Source organism: Zootoca vivipara, chromosome 16 (genome assembly GCF_965207765.1).
Source record: "Zootoca vivipara chromosome 16, rZooViv2.hap1.1, whole genome shotgun sequence".
NCBI classification, from domain to species: domain Eukaryota; kingdom Metazoa; phylum Chordata; class Lepidosauria; order Squamata; family Lacertidae; genus Zootoca; species Zootoca vivipara.
Window position 1 is genome coordinate 10373991 of NC_142599.1, and position 19567 is coordinate 10393557.

Consider the following 19567-nt stretch of genomic DNA (forward strand, 5'->3'; position numbering starts at 1 on the left):
CAGGGGGGTGGAAATGGGGAAGAAAGACACATATTTTGCAAGCCAGCCTTTGCTAGCTATTGCGTATGCTGTAATTGGACTCTTTCGAGCCAGGCTGTCTAGGCTTGGCTGCATCCGCTGCGAGCAGACAAGTGTCAGCCCTTAATTCTATTCTGTCTGTGTCACTGAGCTACGACATCTCATCTCATCCTGTTATATGGAGACTTAAGAAAAGATAGAGGCATCAGAAAGCTGACAAGCAGCCACAGGGGCCTGAAACCACTTTGCTACTGATAACCTTCATTTTGGCTTCTTTGAGCAGGATGTGGAGATTTTTCTCTTCTGCATCCAGATAGGAGGAGGGTGTGTGTGTGTGTGTGTGTGTGTGTGTGTGTGTGTGTGTAAAAGGGCAAGACACACACTCAAGGGATGAGGACTGTTTTGCAGGTAGCTAAATGAAAGGCTGCGTGAGATCAGCTGCACAAACTGGATTCTCTTGTCTCTTGTTGAATCAAACTGCAAGTCCATCCAATCCAGCATCAAGCAGCATCTTCCTCATGCTGCTATACCCAGCAACTGATACTTGTTGGCACACTGCCTCTGAACGTGTGGATGGAATTGGGGCCATGGCTCAGTGCTAGAGCATCTGCTTTGCATGGAACAGGTCCCAGGTTCAATCCCCAGCACCTCCAGATAGAACTGGGAGAGAACTCATGCCTGAAACCATGGAAAACTGCTGGAAATAACACTGAGCTAGATGAAGCACTGTGGTCTGATTCAGCATAAGGCATCACCCCATGTTTCCTACCATGGCGGTCTGTGTTTAGCAACAACGACTACCAGTGGTTGCAGACGCATCTTCTCATGAAGAAGGCTCTGGGCTGATTCCCTTTGTGAGGGTGAATAGATTGTCAATCCTTTGTAAGAGGGATCCAAGTACACGTTGTAAACTCAGATTAAAGGTGGTTGTGCAATTAAAAGTGGATTGTTGCCCTACAACAGGGTTATCCAGTGTAGTGCCCTCCAGATGTTTATGGACTCCCGACTCCCATCAGCTCCAGACAGCATGACCAGTGGTTAGGGATGATCTTCATCTTGAGTACAACGACATCTGGAGGGCAACCCAGTTTGGCTTTTATTCCTGCAACGACACATTCCCTGTGCCTGGAAGACTGCCAGCACATAGGTTTTAGCCTGAAAAGGTAAAGGGACCCCTGACCATTAGGTCCAGTCGTGACCGACTCTGGGGTTATGATGGTCATCTCACATTATTGGCCAAGGGAGCCGGCGTGCAGCTTCCAGGTCATGTGGCCAGCATGACAAAGCCGCTTCTGGCGAACCAGAGCAGCACACGGAAACGCCGTTTACCTTCCCGCTGTAGCGGTATCTATTTATCTACTTGCACTTTGACGTGCTTTCGAACTGCTAGGTGGGCAGGAGCTGGGACAGAGCAACGGGAGCTCACCCCGTTACAGGGATTCGAACCGCTGACCTTCTGATCGGCAAGCACTAGGCTCGGTGGTTTAACCCACAGTGTCACCCGCATCCCATTTTGCCTGGTAGCCTAAGTTTAATCACAGAGCCTCATTCTGAATCTGTGCCTCTTCCCAATGTTTACTTAGACTTCAGAGGATGGGGAGGAGGAGATGGTTTTGGCAGCCTGTCTAGGTGGCTTTTTCCTTCACTCATTTGTAGAGAAATTGCAGAGACGACTCCTGGTTTTAAATATCTATTTTGTTTTTAAATAGAACCCTGAGACCCACCAAACAGGGCCAGACGTGAAGTGGTGGCTCAGGAGATGGAGCCCCTTAGCTCCTGTACGTTTTGAGCCAAGTACTGGGATGACCTTAATCCAATACAAATCTACATTTGACTTTTTTAAAAAAAACAGATCAGAGATTCTAATATTCAGACTAGAGTTGAATTACTGCAAATCAGAGATTCCAGGTCTCTAATTCAGAAGGGAGAAAGCCTTTTGTTGCTATTTTTAAACTCTTGCTGATCTACTGCAAATTATCCAGGGATCTTCCATGAGATCCTAATCTATCTTTTCCCTACCCCCAATCTGAAAAGATCAGGTGAGAGCTTTAAAGGACAAAGGATTCATGACTAAAAATTGAAAGGGTGTGAATCCATAGCTTTGGCTTCCTTGTGGCTTGAAACATATAGCACTTGCCTGCCAGCAATTCCTATATGACTTCATTGGTGTTAAATCTGAGTAGAGCTGCCTAGGATTGTGCTACAAGAGTTTCTCCAAGTATTACCATGAAGGCGAAAACTCTGTCGTCCAGCAATTGTAAGAAAAGCCTCATGCTGATCTCTTAAAATACAAGCAGTGCCTCTCTCTAGCACGACCCCCATCCCTTTTCTACGAATGTTGGCATGCATTTTAAAGAATAACATCCAAATTATTGGAAGACCAGTGTGAAACCCAGTGGTTTTGTTTCCCTGCTTCCTACCAGCATTGATAAGTGGTGGGGAGCTCTGTCTAAACTTCATCTGAAGCCTTAGATCAATACACCGTGGGCTTCTACAGGCATCGGCAGGAAGGAAAGGATACTTAACTTTAATCAGCCAACCAGGCATTTTGCTCTGGCTGCTCCCAGTTTCAGTTTTCTCAAAGTAAACACCAGCTAAATTTCTGGGCAAGTAACCACAGAGGCTGGGAGCTCCTAGCAGTGGTCTAATCTAATCTATATTAGGCCCTCTCTGTTTTCATTGTGGTTGGAGTAACTCTTCACATTTGGCACAATGTGCTTCCTTGCTAACGCTTGAAAAATTATCCTGTTCTCCCCCCCCCCTGCAAACTCCATCACTTTACAAGAGACACAGTAACTGATCTGGAAGAATATTCGTTCTTGCAAAAATAAATAAAAAAGTCTTGCATGAACACCCCCACCCACCCAAAAAGAGAGCAAATACAGCTATGTAACTGAAGTATTCCCTAAGCCATTTTTTATCCCTTAGCGTGTCACAAACAATTCATACAGGGAAGGCAGGCAACTTACATACATGCCAACCCTCATTCACTTTTCTGCTGCGAAAAGCCTCGTCTGTGTTTCATAAACATTTCACCGAAAAGGCTTTTGATTTTCTTATCCCAAAGGAACTGTCACTCCTCAGGTTGACTCCGCTCGAGGTTGCCATCCAGTATACTGCCTGTAAGTGGTGGTATTTAATCAGAACTCCCCAGTGGCATCTTTTACACAATTTAAAATAAATACTCTGTTGGCCAACTCATGCATTTAGCTTCTGCCTCTTCCTGAAGTCTTTCAGAGGGTAGAAATGTTTAAGGATCCCCAAAGCATTTTAATTCATCAGAGTCAAATCCAAAAATTCATTTTGGATTTTGTGTAAGATGCCTTTCGTACTTTTATAGAAAGGTGGAGTCATAAATTCAATTGTCATGCTACTAATAATGATACAGTGGTACCTCTACTTACGAATTTAATGCGTTCCGAACACACATTTGTAAGTTGAAAAAAATTGTAAGTCGAATCCCATAGGAATGCATTGGGAGAAAAAATTCGTAAGTCGAAGCAACCCTATCTAAAAATTCGTAAGTAGAAAAAAAATCTAAACTCCATCCAAGATGGCGGACGGAGCTCCATTTGTAAGTAGAAAAATTCGTAAGTAGAGTTATTTGTAAGTAGAGGTACTACTGTACTTAAAATCCCTAACATTGTGCATAGCGATGCTCACCAGAAAGCACCAAGTATAAAAGTTACACTTACCCATGAGACACTTCTCCAGGGTTCAAAGTAGGGAACAAAAGATGAAACAATAAGGCATCAGCAACAGAAATGAAGCAAAATCAATCAGATGTTTGCCATGAAAACCACTGTAGTTTCTTGTAAACGGCAGCGAGAGATTTTCAAGCTTTTTGTGTCTCTTGAGTGAGGCCATTGGTCTGCCTAGCTCAGTGTTCTCTGCATGGGCCTGCAGCAGCTCTCCAGGATTTCGGATGTTGTGCATTCCTAGCCGTACCTGGAGAATGCCAGGGATTGAACACAGGTGCTCTACTGCTGAGCTATGTCCTTTTAAACTGGTGGTTTCCTCTGCTGGGATCTTCAACGAAGTTGCCCCCACTTAGAAGTGGGCTTTTGTTCTTGGGAGCAGAACCTTGTGGCACAGTTGCTTCCCCCGATGTGGGAGGTTGTCCGTATGCCAAGTGGCGCTGCCACTTTGCTTTATCGTTTTCCCCCTTCCTTGGAAAAATGGTCTGGTAGAGTGTCTGAGAAAAGCAACCAGGCAAAAAGCCATGAAGTGCAGCTGGAGTCAATTTGCAATAGCATTTTTGGGGGGGGGCAGGAAGGGGAGAGCGAGGAAGTTAAGAAAGCACTTGGAGAGGTATGTGGTTGGTGCTGCATGCATTTTGCACCCAAAGAACAGAGGACCATCAAGCACCCAGCAAGAACTCTGTGGTCTCACTTGTCATTCATTCCTTGGGGGAAAAAACATTTTCTAGCAACTGAGCTTTCTTCTTTAACAAAGAAACACCAGCAAGTAGGATCTATGTAGCACGACTGTAATAATTGAGAGGGGATGCCTTGCATTGATACAATACAGTGGTACCTCGGTTTATGAACACAATTGGTTCCGGAAGTCTGTTCATAAACTGAAGCAAACTTTCCCATTGAAAGTAATGGAAAGTGGATTAATCCGTTCCAGACGGGTCCGCAGAGTACTCAACCTGAAGTGTACTTAACCCGAAGCATGGATGTAATTGGTCCTGAAAGTCTGTTCATAAACTGAAGCGTTCATAAACTGAAGCGAACTTTCCCATTGAAAGTAATGGAAAGTGAATTAATCCGTTCCAGATGGATCCGCGGTGTTCGTAAACCGAAATTTCGTAAACCGAGGTGTTCATAAACCGAGGTTCCACTGTAATCTGAACAAACTCAACCCCCTGTGTTGCAAAATGTAACACTCTACAAAAATGCAAACGCACAACACGCTGGCTAATAACTGTTAGTGAATATATAATTGGTTATGATATCATTCAAAATATACGATTAAGCCCCTTCAAAATGATGTATATACGGTATCATACAACACACCTCACAAAATATACAAGTAACTACAAGCAGTTATATATATCAGAGTCAAACAAATAATCAAACAGATCAATGAATAGCGAGAAACGCCAAGCCGTCTCTCAAAGGAAGACGTCTCACAAAAGTCTCAAAGGAAGACGTTTCTCAGAAGTCTCAAAAGGACAGTATATACTCTGCATATACTCTGATCTATATAACTACTCTATATACTTGTAGTTACTTGTATATTTTGTGAGGTGTGTTGTATGATATATACATCATTATATATTCACTAACAGTTATTAGCCAGTGTGTTGCGCTTGCATTTTTGTAGATTCTTGCATTGATATAGGCTAGGGGGTGTCCTACATGGTGCACTCCAGAGCTTGCTAGACTACAGCTCCCATCATCTCTGATCATTGTCCCTGCTGTTAATGGGCACCATGTTGGCTACCCTTGATAAAGGCAATCCGCTGCTTATTCAGGATGCTGGCCTTTTTCAGGTGGAGATGGTGACAAGTAAGGCTGTTTGTCCTTGAGGTTTGCGGTCTGTTCTTGTTTTAATTTATTTTATCTCGAATGGTTTTAAAGCCAGTTGGATCAGCTGTTAATGATAATTGCCACATGCAAGCAAGGAACATATCTGTTTTTATCTGTTTTACTCCTGCGTGGGCTTAAAAAACCACATATTTTAAATGGAGGACAGGCGATAGGGGAGCAGCTGTTTTGGCTCAGCATTTTTAACTGATGAGAAATGTTTAGACGTCCATCTTGACTGAAGGGTACTCCGCAGTTATTACATAAGCACAGGACTACAGTGCTTCAGATAAAGTGCCCAGAACTCCTTTGCCAGATTTAGTCCAGAAATCTGTGTTGGACTATTGTGACTTGGCAAGGAAGATGCAGGTATTGGCAAAGCAGTTGTGGAAAGATAAAGTTAATAATGTCTTACATGGACAGCCCTGGAGATGCCTTATCCCAAGTAAGAGGTTTTGCTACATATTCCTTTAATGAAAGCTTAGCTAACTGGTCGGTTGATCTGGACTTGCTAGGAAGTGATATATATGCTCCCAGGCAACTCCAGCTTAATCCATCTAACGGTCATCCATGTACAATGAGCATCTTGACATAAAAGACTTGGCTGCAACAGAGACTGAAAGTTTCTCAGTCTGGGAACTTTTGTATGACCAGTGTCTCCTGTTTAAACAAACAGCAGAGCAGGCCCGGCTCGCCCATTGACTCTAGTGGTGCAACGCACCACGGCGCCTGGGCAATCAGGGGGCGCTGAGGGGCGCCCCAGCAAGTGGAAGAGTTTCTCGGCGGCCTCCTTTTTCCCTCCACCAGCCGCACCGCAAGAGCAGGGAGGGAAGTGAGCGGAACAGGGGCACTAGGACCCTGTTCCGCTCTGCAGCGCCAGGGTCATCCCTCACCCTGGCGCTGCGTTTCATTGGTAGAGGTGACGCCACATGGCAGCACCTCTACCAATGAAACGCAGCGCCCTGTTGGCGGGAAGGAACCCGGCATGGCCCGGCCTGCCCAGGCACCCCGCTCCGCTGGGAGAAGGGAGGAAGGCTGCGCGGGGCAGCGGTGCCCCCTCCCCCACTCAATCCGGCGGCATCGGACAGGCAGGTGGCCTCTGGCACAGCGCGGCCCTGCTGTGAGGTGTGGGGGCCGCCGTGAGGCTCCCGCCGCCCGGCACGCCAGGTAAGAGTTTTCCTTTTTAAAAAAAAAGAGTGGGGGGGGCGCGCCCGAGGGATCCCTGCACCAGGGCGCCCAATGACCTTAAGACAGCCCTGCAGCAGAGGGTATGTTTAGTAGAATTGACACATTAGAAAAGGAAGTTTTGGCTTTGAATGCCATAATTGGTACACTGGTTTGGTTAGAGGAGATAGGAATTCTAACTGTAGCCCATAGGTGACACCTACCCACACAGAAACTGAGTTTATTGATGGTTTGAAGATACATCAAAGATGGAGATACATAGGTCTGAGTTCACCAAATCCCTATCAAATTCAGTAGCCAAACAATTAAATTTACACCTATCAAGATTGGAACTTGAACTCAGAAACCTGCTTTTACGCCAGTATGCATGTTCATGAGACGGACTTGGAGGAGTCGTTTCCCATTTTGTCTCTTTACTCCTTCAGATACAAGGCTACTGATAGGGGATGAGTATGGTAATAATCCACTTGCTACATTCCAAGGAAATGATCTGGGTCTGTCACCTAATCTAATTTGTACAAGCTGGCGTCTTTCGATGGAACTCTGAAGGCTTCGGGGCAGCACTCCACATTTCCTGCCCTACAGCACAGATGGGAGGAAAAGGCAGCGAATGATGGCTAAAAAAACATACTTTGAAAGCTTGTGAATGAGGGGGGTCGTCATTCATAACTGACCAGTGGAAAAACCCAGCAGAATAATTAAAACAGAATCTGAACTGCAAGCAGGAATTCAATCCATTGTAGGGGTTTCCCTGGTTTTAGGAAATGGTTTACGTTGTAAATGCCTGTCTAATTTTGGCTAGAGAGCTAACCTTTCAGGATCCTGATGTATGGGATAAATTCTGGTCTCTAATTCATATGTTCACTGACAGAGAGCTGTTTTTCAAATTAAAAGGTGGTCCAAATAACCTGTACTGACTAGAGAAAGGGAATCACAGTCTGGAAAGGAGAAGAAAGTTATTGAGCTATAAGAATCCTGCCTTTGTCACCTATCCAAATAATATCCAGATACATTCCAATAGACAAGAAAGGAATATTAGTTATATTGGCCTGAATGGAGGTATTGGAAGAAACATCTCCAGGTTAGAGGCCTCAAACTCCTACCCTGCTAGCAATCTACTTTCCAGAGATCAAAGGGATTATCTGTTACCAAATGCTCAAGATAAGCCCAAGGACTATAGGTAATTATAGAAAAGCAAATTATGATACCTTCTGCTCCTCTCTAAGGTAACGTAAATGACTAGAAAACATCTAGAAAGGTCTTAAAACTCTTTCTTGGAACCGGGGTGGGTGGTGGGTGGGAGGGATAATAAGAAGGCAGAAAAGAATATTATTAGGAATCTTTCTTTTCTGTGTGAACATCTTTTGGGGTAAGGTCATCATTATTATTTAAACAGCGATTTAAAATGCAACTTTAAAACCAGGTTAAAACAATCTACGAATGAAGTGATAAATGAACCAGTCAGTGTCTCTTTCGTTTGTGTTGATATAGATTCTCTCTCTCTCTCTCTCTCTCTCTCTCATAATCCATTCCAACGCTTGGATTATTTTTTAAAAAAATTGTTGTTTTTAAACCACACATGAAAATTTGCATACTTTAAGATTTCCATATAGTATGAACATTAAAACATATAAACAGCAAAAAAGTACATCTACTAGCTACATAAATTAGATAGGATACTTATGTACGAATTTTGTTGCCCAACCACCAAAGCTCTCTTAGGTCAGGATAGCCAGGGCTGGGGGCTGAAAATCTTACAAAATCCCATTTCTGCCCACTTGTGAGCCAAACAGAGATATCTAAAATTAGGAAGTTTTCGTCACCGGGGCTTGGCAGAGTTGGGCGAGGATGATGGGTGTGCCGTGTGTCATTAACAGAACTTTGTTTGGCTAATGATATATTTAACAGAATGATTCAGATCAGGGCTGCTAGCATCTGTTTGCAGAAAGTAGAGGGGCCCCATTTCCTAACCTTATTACAAAAAAAATCAAGAAAATCTCTTGCTATTAATGCCTCGGTTTTGATAACTTTTAAAAGCATAACTATTAAAACTAATTGGCTGATCACCACTTTGGATGCTGCTGCTAATAGGTTTCTCTTTTTTTATTCCGCTGGAATGCCTGATGGCTGCTACGAAAGGAACGTGCACAGCTTGTAAAAAGCCCACAGTTACACACACTGCATTAAAACACACACATGCGCACACAAAAGGGGTGGCCATGTTGCTCTATTAAGAAAACAACCAGCAACAGCTCTAAATTTCACAGTTGGGCAATCTATTACAGTGGTACCTCGGGTTACAAACACTTTGGGTTACAGACTCTGCTAACCCGGAAGTAGTACCTCAGGTTAAGAACTTTACCTCAGGATGGGAACAGAAATCGCGCGCTGGCAGAACGGTGGCAGTGGGACGCCCTATTAGCTAAAGTGGTACCTCAGGTTAAGAACGGCTTCAGGTTAAGAATGGACCTCTGGAATGTATTAAGTTCGTAACCAGAGGTACCACTGTACAGTGGAACCTCGGTTTATGAACACCTCGGTTTATGAATTTTCGGTTTATGAACGCCGCGGACCCATCTGGAACGGATTAATTCATTTTCCATTACTTTCAATGGGAAAGTTTGCTTCAGTTTATGAACGCTTCAGTTTATGAACAGACTTCCGGAACCAATTACACCCATGCTTCAGTTTATGAACACTTCAGTTTAAGTACTCCGCGGACCCGTCTGGAACGGATTAATCCACTTTCCATTACTTTCAATGGGAAAGTTTGCTTCAGTTTATGAACGCTTACTCCGCGGACCGTCTGGAACGGATTAAATCACTTTCCATTACTTTCAATGGGAAAGTTTGCTTCAGTTTATGAACGCTTCAGTTTATGAACAGACTTCCGGAACCAATTGTGTTCATAAACCGAGGTACCACTGTATATACTTTGGGAAGTTGTTGATTTGTCTGTTCTCTAAGCATTTGGACGTCTTACAATGAATTGTGCATAATGCCTCCTGATGTCATTTTGAAATCAATATGGCGGACTTAGAACATTTCAAAATGGCGCCATTTTGAACCACCAATTTCAAAAAACTTTTTTATTTGTTAGCATTGCCAAGCAGCGTTTGGTACAGTACCTTTACCAGGGACAACTAGAACTTCACAAAATAGTGGCAAGGTCTTGAGTTTATTTAGCAAAGAAGAGAGGGGGAGAGACCGTGTGTGTGTGTGTGTGTGTGTGTGTGTGTGTGTGTGTACACAAAAAAAGGCACCAATTAGGCTGAATGTTATAGCGATAGTGTCAGTTTTTAGACACTGTATCCGCCCTACTCCTTAAGCAAAACAGGGAGAGACCCTAGCCCCCGATCTGAAAACCTGGAGAACTTCTGAGCTAGATATGCCCAAGAGTTTGACTTGTTATAAGGCAACTTCCTACGTTTCCATGATGGCTCCATGTATTTTAACAATATAGCTGTCAGACTGATGTAGAAATGGCACACGACTGCATTCCTACCCGCTGAAGGCCCAGCTTCAGTCTCCCTTCCCCCATACATTGCCTTGTATTCCACGCACCACCTTCAAAAAGTCTCAAAATACAAATTAAAGGGAGTTCCTCTTTCCTTTTCCTCGTTCATGCTCGTTCGTTTGATCGCTAGATTTGGGAGAGATGAGCAGAAATCTCGAAGCTATTTAAAAGGATTAGAGCTGGCCTGTGGGGGTTTTAGCAGAAGAATTAGCCAGCGGAAATCATCTTTTAGTGCATGGGTCGGAAAGCAAATGGGTGGTATTTTAGCCTACATTTTGTAGGAAGCCCAAGACACGGTTTCCTTTGTCAGCGAGTCTGATTTGATGAGGCTCTGCCACTCTTGAGTTCTGACCTGCTCTTGGGTATGATTGCTGGCAGCTTAGCAGCCTGTGTGTTCGGTGGAAAACAGAGAGAGGCACAATATTCTTGGGAGGAGGGCAGATGGAGACTAGGAGGCATAACAAGGAAAGGGGACATTGTGCTCAAACTCCCTGTGGTGGTTACAGGTAGGTAGCCGTGTTGGTCTGAGTCGAAGCAAAATAAAAAAATTCCTTCAGTAGCACCTTAAAGACCAACTAAGTTTTTATTTTGGTATGAGCTTTCGTGTGCATGCACACTTCTTCAGATACACTGAAACAGAAGAGCCAAACCCTTATGTATATTCAGAGGGTGGTGGGGGTGGGTGGGAATGGGTGATGGGCTGATAATGTTTTGTTGGGAGCCGGCCAGAGTGGCTGGGAGAACCCGGCCAGATGGGCGGGGTATAAATAATAAATTATTATTATTATTATTATTATTGGAGTGGTAAACCTGTTGATGGCTGTTAACGACTGCTGATGACTGCAATAGGTCCTGCGGGGGGGGAGCAAGGGCTGAGGCCCTAAAGAAAGCTTGATCATGCATAATGAGATAAGAATCCTATGTCTTTGTTCTTCCCTGTGGTGGGAAGCTCACTGCCTGGAGGCTGGTTTTAACATGCCCCAACCCAAGATGGCACAGTCACCCCTGGGACAATAGCAGTTCACAAACCAGTGTGTGTTGAATGAAAGCACCCATATGAAGAACCACCCACCTTGTGCTGCAAAGCGTCTTTACCCGTCCCGTCCCCCCCGGGGAGCATATTCTGAAAGGGCACCTGTTCACTGTGTAAACGGCAACAACTGAAGCATGGCCTTAATGTAATGGCATTTCCATACAACTTTTGGAGTCCATGTGTATGTTTGTCCAACCCTCCTGCAATTATTTTTTGGTTTACAGCCAATCTCATATGCTGGCCTCGGACAAGGCAAGGGGGGGGGGACACAAAAGTCCTGCCCATTCCCTGCTCAGGAATTTGGGTGGGGTGGGGGTGCCACCCATGCGCATCTCAGCATTTGCAGTTATAGCAAGAAACTTGGTTTAAGAGAAAAAAAGCAAAGCGAACAACAGGATACCTGAGCATGAGACCATGTAGTGTGTGTGTGTGTGTGTGTGTGTGTGTGTGTGAGAGAGAGAGAGAGAGAGAGAGAGAGAGAGAGAATGAATGAATACCCACATCCCTGCTTTTGTCTTTCATAACATTAAGTTCATTGGCAGAAGTTGTGCCATATGGAGCTAAATCATTCATCGTTCATCATAACTGGAAGCATTAATATTCTTAACACAAAGGACCACATCCTCTGCCAAGAGACTGTCCTTTCTGTGTATGTACATATATACTGTGGTGGTGGAATGCAGGCAGTTCTAGGAGGGGAAGAGCCTGTTTTCATCTGGTTTCAGCCAGGTCCTCAGCTTTTGCTCTTAGGAAGTGAGGTAGCTTTTAGCAGCCCATGCCAAGGATTCCATTGCAGTAGCAAACAGCTGAAGAGTGAGAGAGAGAGAGAGAGAGAGAGAGAGAGAGAGAGAGAGAGAGAGAGAGAGAGAGCACCCTTTTGGCCACTGAAATACAATACTGACAGTGTTGGGAAGTAGGACTTCCAACGTTATCTCCCGCAGAGTTGGTTGCTACATGGGGAACTGCACAAAACATCTTGTTTGTTTATTAGATTTATAAACTACTTAATCGAAAACCTCTCTAAGCAATGTACAAATAACACTGGATGCAAGACACTGCTAAAATGCACTGTCCAATTAAAAACAAACGAACTTAAACAACGCATAAAAACAAATACATGTAGAACCGTTGTGACAATAATTAAAAAAGATAAACTCATTAATACAGCCCAGGTAGCAGGGTGCTGTCCATGAAAGCAAATCCTACAAAACATTTATTAGTCTTGAAGTGTGCTTTACTTTGGGCATGGCAGGTATAGCCTCACCTGTTTTCTACCTGCAAAGCTGGTTTTAGTTACCCTTCTGACATGGAAACTGCAGTCCCATTATATGACAGTGTACCTGGTGTTTTCCTCCCACCTCTTAATTTCTTTTTTAGAAACCTGACATGTATAACCATCATGTCAGGACTTCACAGCGCAGTAAATGCCTTTTCACATCGCCTAGGTCTAGGAACTTCCTGTGTTTGACTATGCGGTTCACGTTGCGGCTGCAATGGGATCGCCTTACTGTGATGCAGTGGTGTCTGCTGAAGCGGACAAAAGGAGCACGTTGCCTTTCTAAAAATAAAACGCTTTCCCCTGACTACTTCATTTTGGGGAGAGAGGAGAGAGAGAGAGAAAAAACAGCACATCGGCATATTAAGAGACTGCTTTTTACCAGAATCAGAAACTCTGGCCTTAAAAAAAAGCCAAGGTTTTATTTTCACCTTCTGCCTTGCAAACTACTACTTTTTTTTGGTATAACAGCAGTTGCATTTCTTGGTTCTTGTCAAGCTGTAACTTCCACTTGCCTGCTCCCAGCTGCAGCATGTCTCCAGGTACTTAAGGGGGGCGGGGTTGGGGAGCTGAGAAGTGCTGAGCAATCTGTGGTGATGGAGGCAAAAGAAAAAACCCCTCAGAAGCGGAGGAGACAAACCTTGAAATAAGCAGTTCTTGGGAAAGGCATTTAAGCCTCACACCAGTCAGTTTGTTTTGTTCTAGTCAGGATTGGCACCTGCCACTCATCTGTCTGGCTGCTCCCCCCCCCCAGCTTGCAAATACATCTTAGGGAACCATCACAGTAAGTCATATCTAAAGTTTGATGGGGCTGTAGCTCAGTGGTATAAAGCACCTGCCTTTGCATTGCAGAAAGCTTCAGGTTCAGTCCCTCACTGTAGGGGCAATCTAACTAGAAGACAATTGTATTTCGAGGTGTTTAGTGATCTGACATGGCCATTTCTTCCTGCCAGGGACGCGGGTGGCACTGTGGTTCTAAACCACTGAGCCTCTTGGGCTTGCCGATTGGAAGGTTGGTGGTTCGAATCCCCGTGACTGAGTGAGCTCCCATTGCTCTGTCCCAGCTCCTGCCAACCTAGCAGTTCGAAAGCACACCAGCGCAAGTAGATAAATAGGTACCGCTGCAGTGGGAAGGTAAACAGCATTTCTGTGTGCTCTGGTTTCCGTCACGGTGTCCCGTTGCGCCAGAAGCGGTTTAGTCATGCTGGCCACATGACCCGGAAAGCTGTCTGTGAAGAAACTCTGGCTCCCTCGGCCTGAAAGCTGAGTTCCACAACCCCATAATCGCCTTTGACTGGACTTAACCGTCCTGGGGTCCTTTACCTTTACCTCTTCCTGCCTCTTTTTACTTCCCCTCTATCTCTTGTTCTGCTCTTTGGTGGCTGAGAGCAGCCTATAATGTATAATCTGGTGGAAGGAAGAACTGATAATGCAGGGAACTGTCTGACCTTCTTTGATGTTAGACATTGTATGGAGGAACGTGGGTTATTGGAAGAGGGGGTTAGCTAATTAATAATCAGCACTAGCTATTCCGGCAAGGCACATAGGCTAACAGACTTGGTTTGCTATAAATCAGATGGTGTTGGGCAGGACTTCTGTGCAACTCGTGTACAAACTCATGGCCGGAGGGTCGTAAAACCTGAGACCACCTGGGGGTGTCACTTTGCCACTTCTCGAGGGCTTCCCAGGGGCAGATCGAAGTCCTTGCTTGGTAATGTATATAATGCTTGCTGTTTAGACCCAAACCTTCAATCTTCTCACTTACCTGTGTTTGTATTGCTTCTGAATCTCATTAAAAAGAACCACCTTACATCTCCAGGTAGGGGTGGGAGGGGCTCCCTGCCTGAAACCCCAGAGAGCTGCTGCCAGTCAGTGTAGACAGTACTGAGCTAGATGGGCCGGTGTGCTGCCATTTGGGACTCTTTAAAGAAAAGGCGAATAAAAGGTGATATGCTAGAAATTTATAAAACTATGCATTGCATGGAGAAAGTGGGGGGAGAAAAAAAATTAAAATCAATTAAAACTAGTATTTTTTTAAAATCAAAACTAATTAAAATCAGCAGATAGCTAAAAACAGAAATTATTTGCAGCGTACTGCAGTTTGTGAGGACTCCTGCTCTCTCTTCCTTGCTCCCCCCTGTCAAACTAGATGCTGAATAGCATTATCTCTTGCAAAATAAAAAAAATTCCTTCAGTAGCACCTTAAAGACCAACTAAGTTTTTATTTTGGTATGAGCTTTCGTGTGCATGCACACTTCGTCAGATACCATTATCTCTTGTTTTTGTAAGACATGTTTTCCCTGTGAAAACAACTCTTCAACACAAGGAGAGTGTGCCAAGTACATTACTTTGAACCTTTCATTATACTTGAACTTGGGGCCATCCAACGAAGCCGAACGTTGGAAGTTGCAGGTTCTGACATACACCTGGGCACCCAAAACCGGCTCTGCTTCTTCTTCCCCTTGTCACAGAGGTGACTTTCAGCCAGAGAGGTAAAATATATGATAATTTGCATTCTCTTCTTGTTCGCTTCCTACCTCATCTGGCTAATGGAAACTGTATGGAAGGGAAGAACGCAAAGGTAACATGCATTAGCTTGAAAGCACAGGTCACAGGACACCCAGGCGCATGCAAAAGCAGTAAAACGTTGCAGAGAAATGAAAGTTGACTTAGTGGGGTTAGAACATTTTAACGCAGCAGTGTTAATTTCCATGTTTAAACCTGAGGGAGACCTTTTGATCTGAGCAGCCTTTTGACAAGCCCTCTGCCCCTCCTTCCACAATCATATCCTATTGCTGCAAATGGATGGATGTGTAATTATCGGAGGTGGCATTTCCTAGTTACTGCAATAAAGCGTTTGCCCTCTCATGTTAAAACACCTGCATTTTTGCTTTCTGTTCTCAGAATTGCATACTTTGGCATAGGGCCCTGATTTGAGACTTCAGGTGACGAGGTGACGGATTTCTGGTGTCTTTATTTTATTGTACTCTTAGCCGAGGGATTCACTGACTGGCCTGTTTCATTACGGTAAGCCATGGTTAGGAGTATGAGCAGAGCCTGGGGGCTTAGCTGTAGTTCACCCCAAAGCTGAAGAGCTGCAAAAAATGCAAACCACTCTGAAGGCTCATCTGTTCTTCCTGGAGCTTTTAACTATTTGGTAAATTAATAAGCCAAAGTTTAAGCAGTTCTCTGCCATACATTTCAGTGTTAACTATGGTTTGTGTTAACCATGGTTAAGCACTGTGTATGAACCACACCCCTATCTCCAACCTGACCCCCTGCCTTTCCCCCTTAAGGGCCTAAGATGATGAGGAAGTTTGTTCTATATTCTTAAGAATATAAAAGAACCCCCCCTCCCCGGCACTTACAGGTGTGCGAAAAAAGAGAAAGGAACATTATATTGGTGAAGGAAAGCATTACTTCACTTCTTAGTCTTAAGGGGGCAGGGTGTCCCTTTTTCACATCAAATGAACATTTTAACGATTAACAGCCAAGTCTTCTTTGGAGCTCTTGACCTGAGGCCAGAGAAAATGAGAGGCTAGAATCTAATCTCTCTTTCCTTTCCCACTCATCCACCCACCCCATCTGCTTCAAAGGAGGCGAAACTCAAAGCATTAAGGATTTGCTTCAACACCTGTTAGGTTACTCAAGGGGGAAAACACACACCACAGAGCCTTTTCTCTTCCTCCTCCTCCTCCTCCTCCTCCTCCTCCTCCCGATGATTAAGAAGAAACATATGGCAATCCCAGGGAATGGAAACGGATGCCCATTTTGCCTGTCTAATCAATCAGACTTGTTAACGATCGATCAGTGCTGTTGCCTGTGTGATTGATAAATAATAGTGCCCAATGCCCATCAAGTTTTTATTTTGTGTGTGTGTTTAATGTAATAAGGTGCTCTGGCTTAATTAATGTGTGTGCATTGGCTAGGATTGACTTTGAGAGCCGGGTGGTGTTGCGATTAGAGTGTCCAGCCAGGGTGTGACAGACCAGGGTTCAAAAACCCCACCAGGGGTCACCTTGGTATCTCTCAGGCTCCCCAACTGGACAGGGTTGTTGTGGGGCAGAAAATGGAGAAAGCAAGTGTATGCATGTCACCTTCTGCTCCACGGAAGAAAGGTGGGATGATATACAAGCGGTAATACATAAATAAATAACAAATAAAATTTATAATCGGTGGCACATGCTCCCATGTGTGTGCGCACACAAACTCACTCTCTTTATGTGCTTATACGTGCTGGTGGTTTAGGTCCTCCTGGCATGTCTATTTACTCTGTACCTCACATTGCTATTGTGAGGATGCAACGAATGGGGTAGACACATGCACACTGCCTTGAGCTCCTTGGAAGAAAAGCAGTTGGCAGAGCATCTGCTTTACATCCGGAATTTCCATCTGCGCTGGGAGAGATTCCTCGTCTGAAGGCCTGTAGAGCCACTGCCAGTCAAAGTGGACAGTACCAAGCTCCTCAGTAGACCTAGAGGCATTGAGTTACCGGCCCTGATTCTCCAGGGAACATTCATAATTGTTTCTCTGCAGCCGCATCATGCTTTCTGTCTCACACATCCTCAAGTGTAGGAAGAATAGGTGTAGTCTGGGGGAACCAGCCTTGTGGGTATCCTGCCTAGCCCTCACCTTGGAGAGTCAACCAGACACCCCATTGCACCAGAAGACAAGGCCTCCTGAGTGCAGTGCCAAGGATCCCCTTGATGGGCTCTCTGGGCTAACACCTGATGAAGAACTTCTGCAAAGAGGTGGAGCTGGAGCAACAGCCCCTCTCCCCAGTCCTTGAGAGCGCCGTTGCCAAAAACTTTGTGTCTGGGTGCAGTATGCACCGCTAGACCCAGATTTAAGCAATTACTGATGACCCCTCGCTTCCAGCAGTGTGGTTTAGGAGGCCAGAGGTTTTCCTCTGAGCCTTCCAGGTGCTGGAAACAATCCAGATCTCTGGCTGTCCCTGTGGTTTTGACCTTAGGCTGTTTCCTGACTTTATCACTGTGTCATTTTTTGGAGGTAGACAGATTCTCTGTGCTTGACCTTGGTTTGCTTGGACTGTGTCATATCTGCAGCCCTGCTCCCATTGGTGAGTACCTTGCTGAGAGGCTTGTATTTCCTGTAACCGGATCTCTAGCCCCTGGCAGTAACACCCAGAACATGACAGCGAGCCACATTTGAGCTAGATTTTAACACTCCACTGCTGCTCAAAGCTATCCCAGCCTAACACGCCTGAAAAGGACTGATGTCAGGGTAAAATTTGGGGAAGGAGCAGTCTAGATCTTTTGCCTGCCAGAAAGCAGTACCAATGTGGGGAATCTGAAGTATGTCCTCTGCTTTACTAGTAGTCTGTTGTTAAGAGAAGGGTGGAAAAAAATACATATATCTTAACTCTGAATTCAGCATTCGTACCCTGCCAACACAACACTGCTTATCAGCTAAAACATATGTTAAGCTTGGCGCTAAGTGTATCACCTGGTCGCTCATTTAATTAAAAGTGTTGTCCTTTTGAGGGAGGTGCTGGTGACCTGCTGTATATACATGCAGGTGTGGATGCATACACATAGGCAACGTAGAACTTCAGTTTGAATAAAACAGCTTCGTGGAGCGAATGAGGCGGCTCAGAAGCCCGTGTCGCCATCATTCTTGGGACCATGGGCACATTTGCAAACTGGATAAACTCTCGTCGTCACAACCTGCGCTGCAATGAAATACACCCTGCAAGCTGTTCTACTGTCTACAATAAAATTCTTCTTCGGAGCCTAATTTCAGAAAGCGGGGAAGATCTTGTAGGTGCCCCAAGAAGGCTTCTATGGTCCCACGTGCAGCTGTGCTATCTAAAGGGAAGGGAAAGAACGCTGGGCAACTGAGATGGAACGCAAAGGTGAAGCTGCTTCTGTTTCTTGTGAAATTCTCTCAAGCTTTGGGCGGGAGTACAAGGGGAAGGAAGGAGGGAGATGCTGTGATAGTGGATTTTCTGCAATGGCAAAGGACTGGGCTAGATTGTGAGATACCTCAAAACTCTTAATTGCATGAATGGGACAAATGCAAGATCAGAGACCCATCTGTAGGGAGCCGTCTTATACCGAGTTCAGACCGTTGGTTTATCTAGCTCAGTATTATCTACACTGACATGAAGCAGTTCTCCAAGATTTCAAACAGAGTGTCTGTCTCCCAGCCCTAGCTGGAGATGCTACGGTAGGAATCGAACCTGGGACCTTCAGCATGCAAAGCAGATGCTCTGCCACTGAGCTACTGCCCTTCCCTAATCCATAGTGTACCAGCGTTCTGGATGAGGTCCAGCTGCATCATTTTCTGTTGATACTGCTTTTTGCTCCAGTTACAAATGCCTGCTCCCTATTTATTGCCTTTATATTCCCCATACCCAACAGGGCTTAGAACCAAGAACTTGGTCTAGCTCAGGCATGGCCAAACTTGGCCCTCCAGCTGTTTTGGGACTATAGTTCCCATCATCCCTGACCACTGGTCCTGTTGGCTAGGGATGATGGGTGTTGTAGTCCCAAAACAGCTGGAGGGCCAGGTATGGCCATGCCTGGCTCTAGGTGGTTGACTCAATTGAAAAAGACAACCCAGTTTTGAGCACTGCCTGTGAAGTCCTGTAGTTGAACACTTTCAGGGCTCAGTCCCTCTTGCCCCCACAAAAACGACAGCTGAGAAGAATTTCAGTTTGGAGATGCATTGTGTTTCAACTCATGCACCAAGTAGCCACCCCAGTCACAGAGAAAGCTCCCGTTATATGGAGACACTGCCCACAGGCAAAACAGCTCCCTTCAAAGCTCTGTTCTTAGGGCACATGACATATTGCTGCAATTTCAGAGTTTCTCTTAACTGTAGGCATCTATCATTGGTGTGGCCACTTCTTCACAAGCTTTTTCATAAGTAGCTGGTCAAGTGGTTTGGCTAAAGCTTGAGGAACAGGCTTGCGGAGATTAATTCTCCTCCTTGAAACTAGATTGTCAGGTAATCCCAACAGCACTCAAGCCACTCGTGAT

At 44.9% G+C, this 19567-nt stretch overlaps 1 protein-coding gene and 1 long non-coding RNA gene across 24 annotated transcripts in view; both read left to right on the forward strand.

The window, feature by feature from the left end:
- FBRSL1 (fibrosin like 1) overlaps positions 1–19567 on the forward strand; it is a 791192-nt gene that overhangs the window by 74327 nt on the left and 697298 nt on the right. The gene's annotated exons all lie outside the window — the stretch shown is intronic.
- LOC148683087 (uncharacterized) lies at positions 6657–9958 on the forward strand. Its single transcript, XR_015947409.1, has 2 exons — positions 6657–9236; positions 9656–9958. It is a non-coding gene; the product is annotated as an uncharacterized LOC148683087 (long non-coding RNA).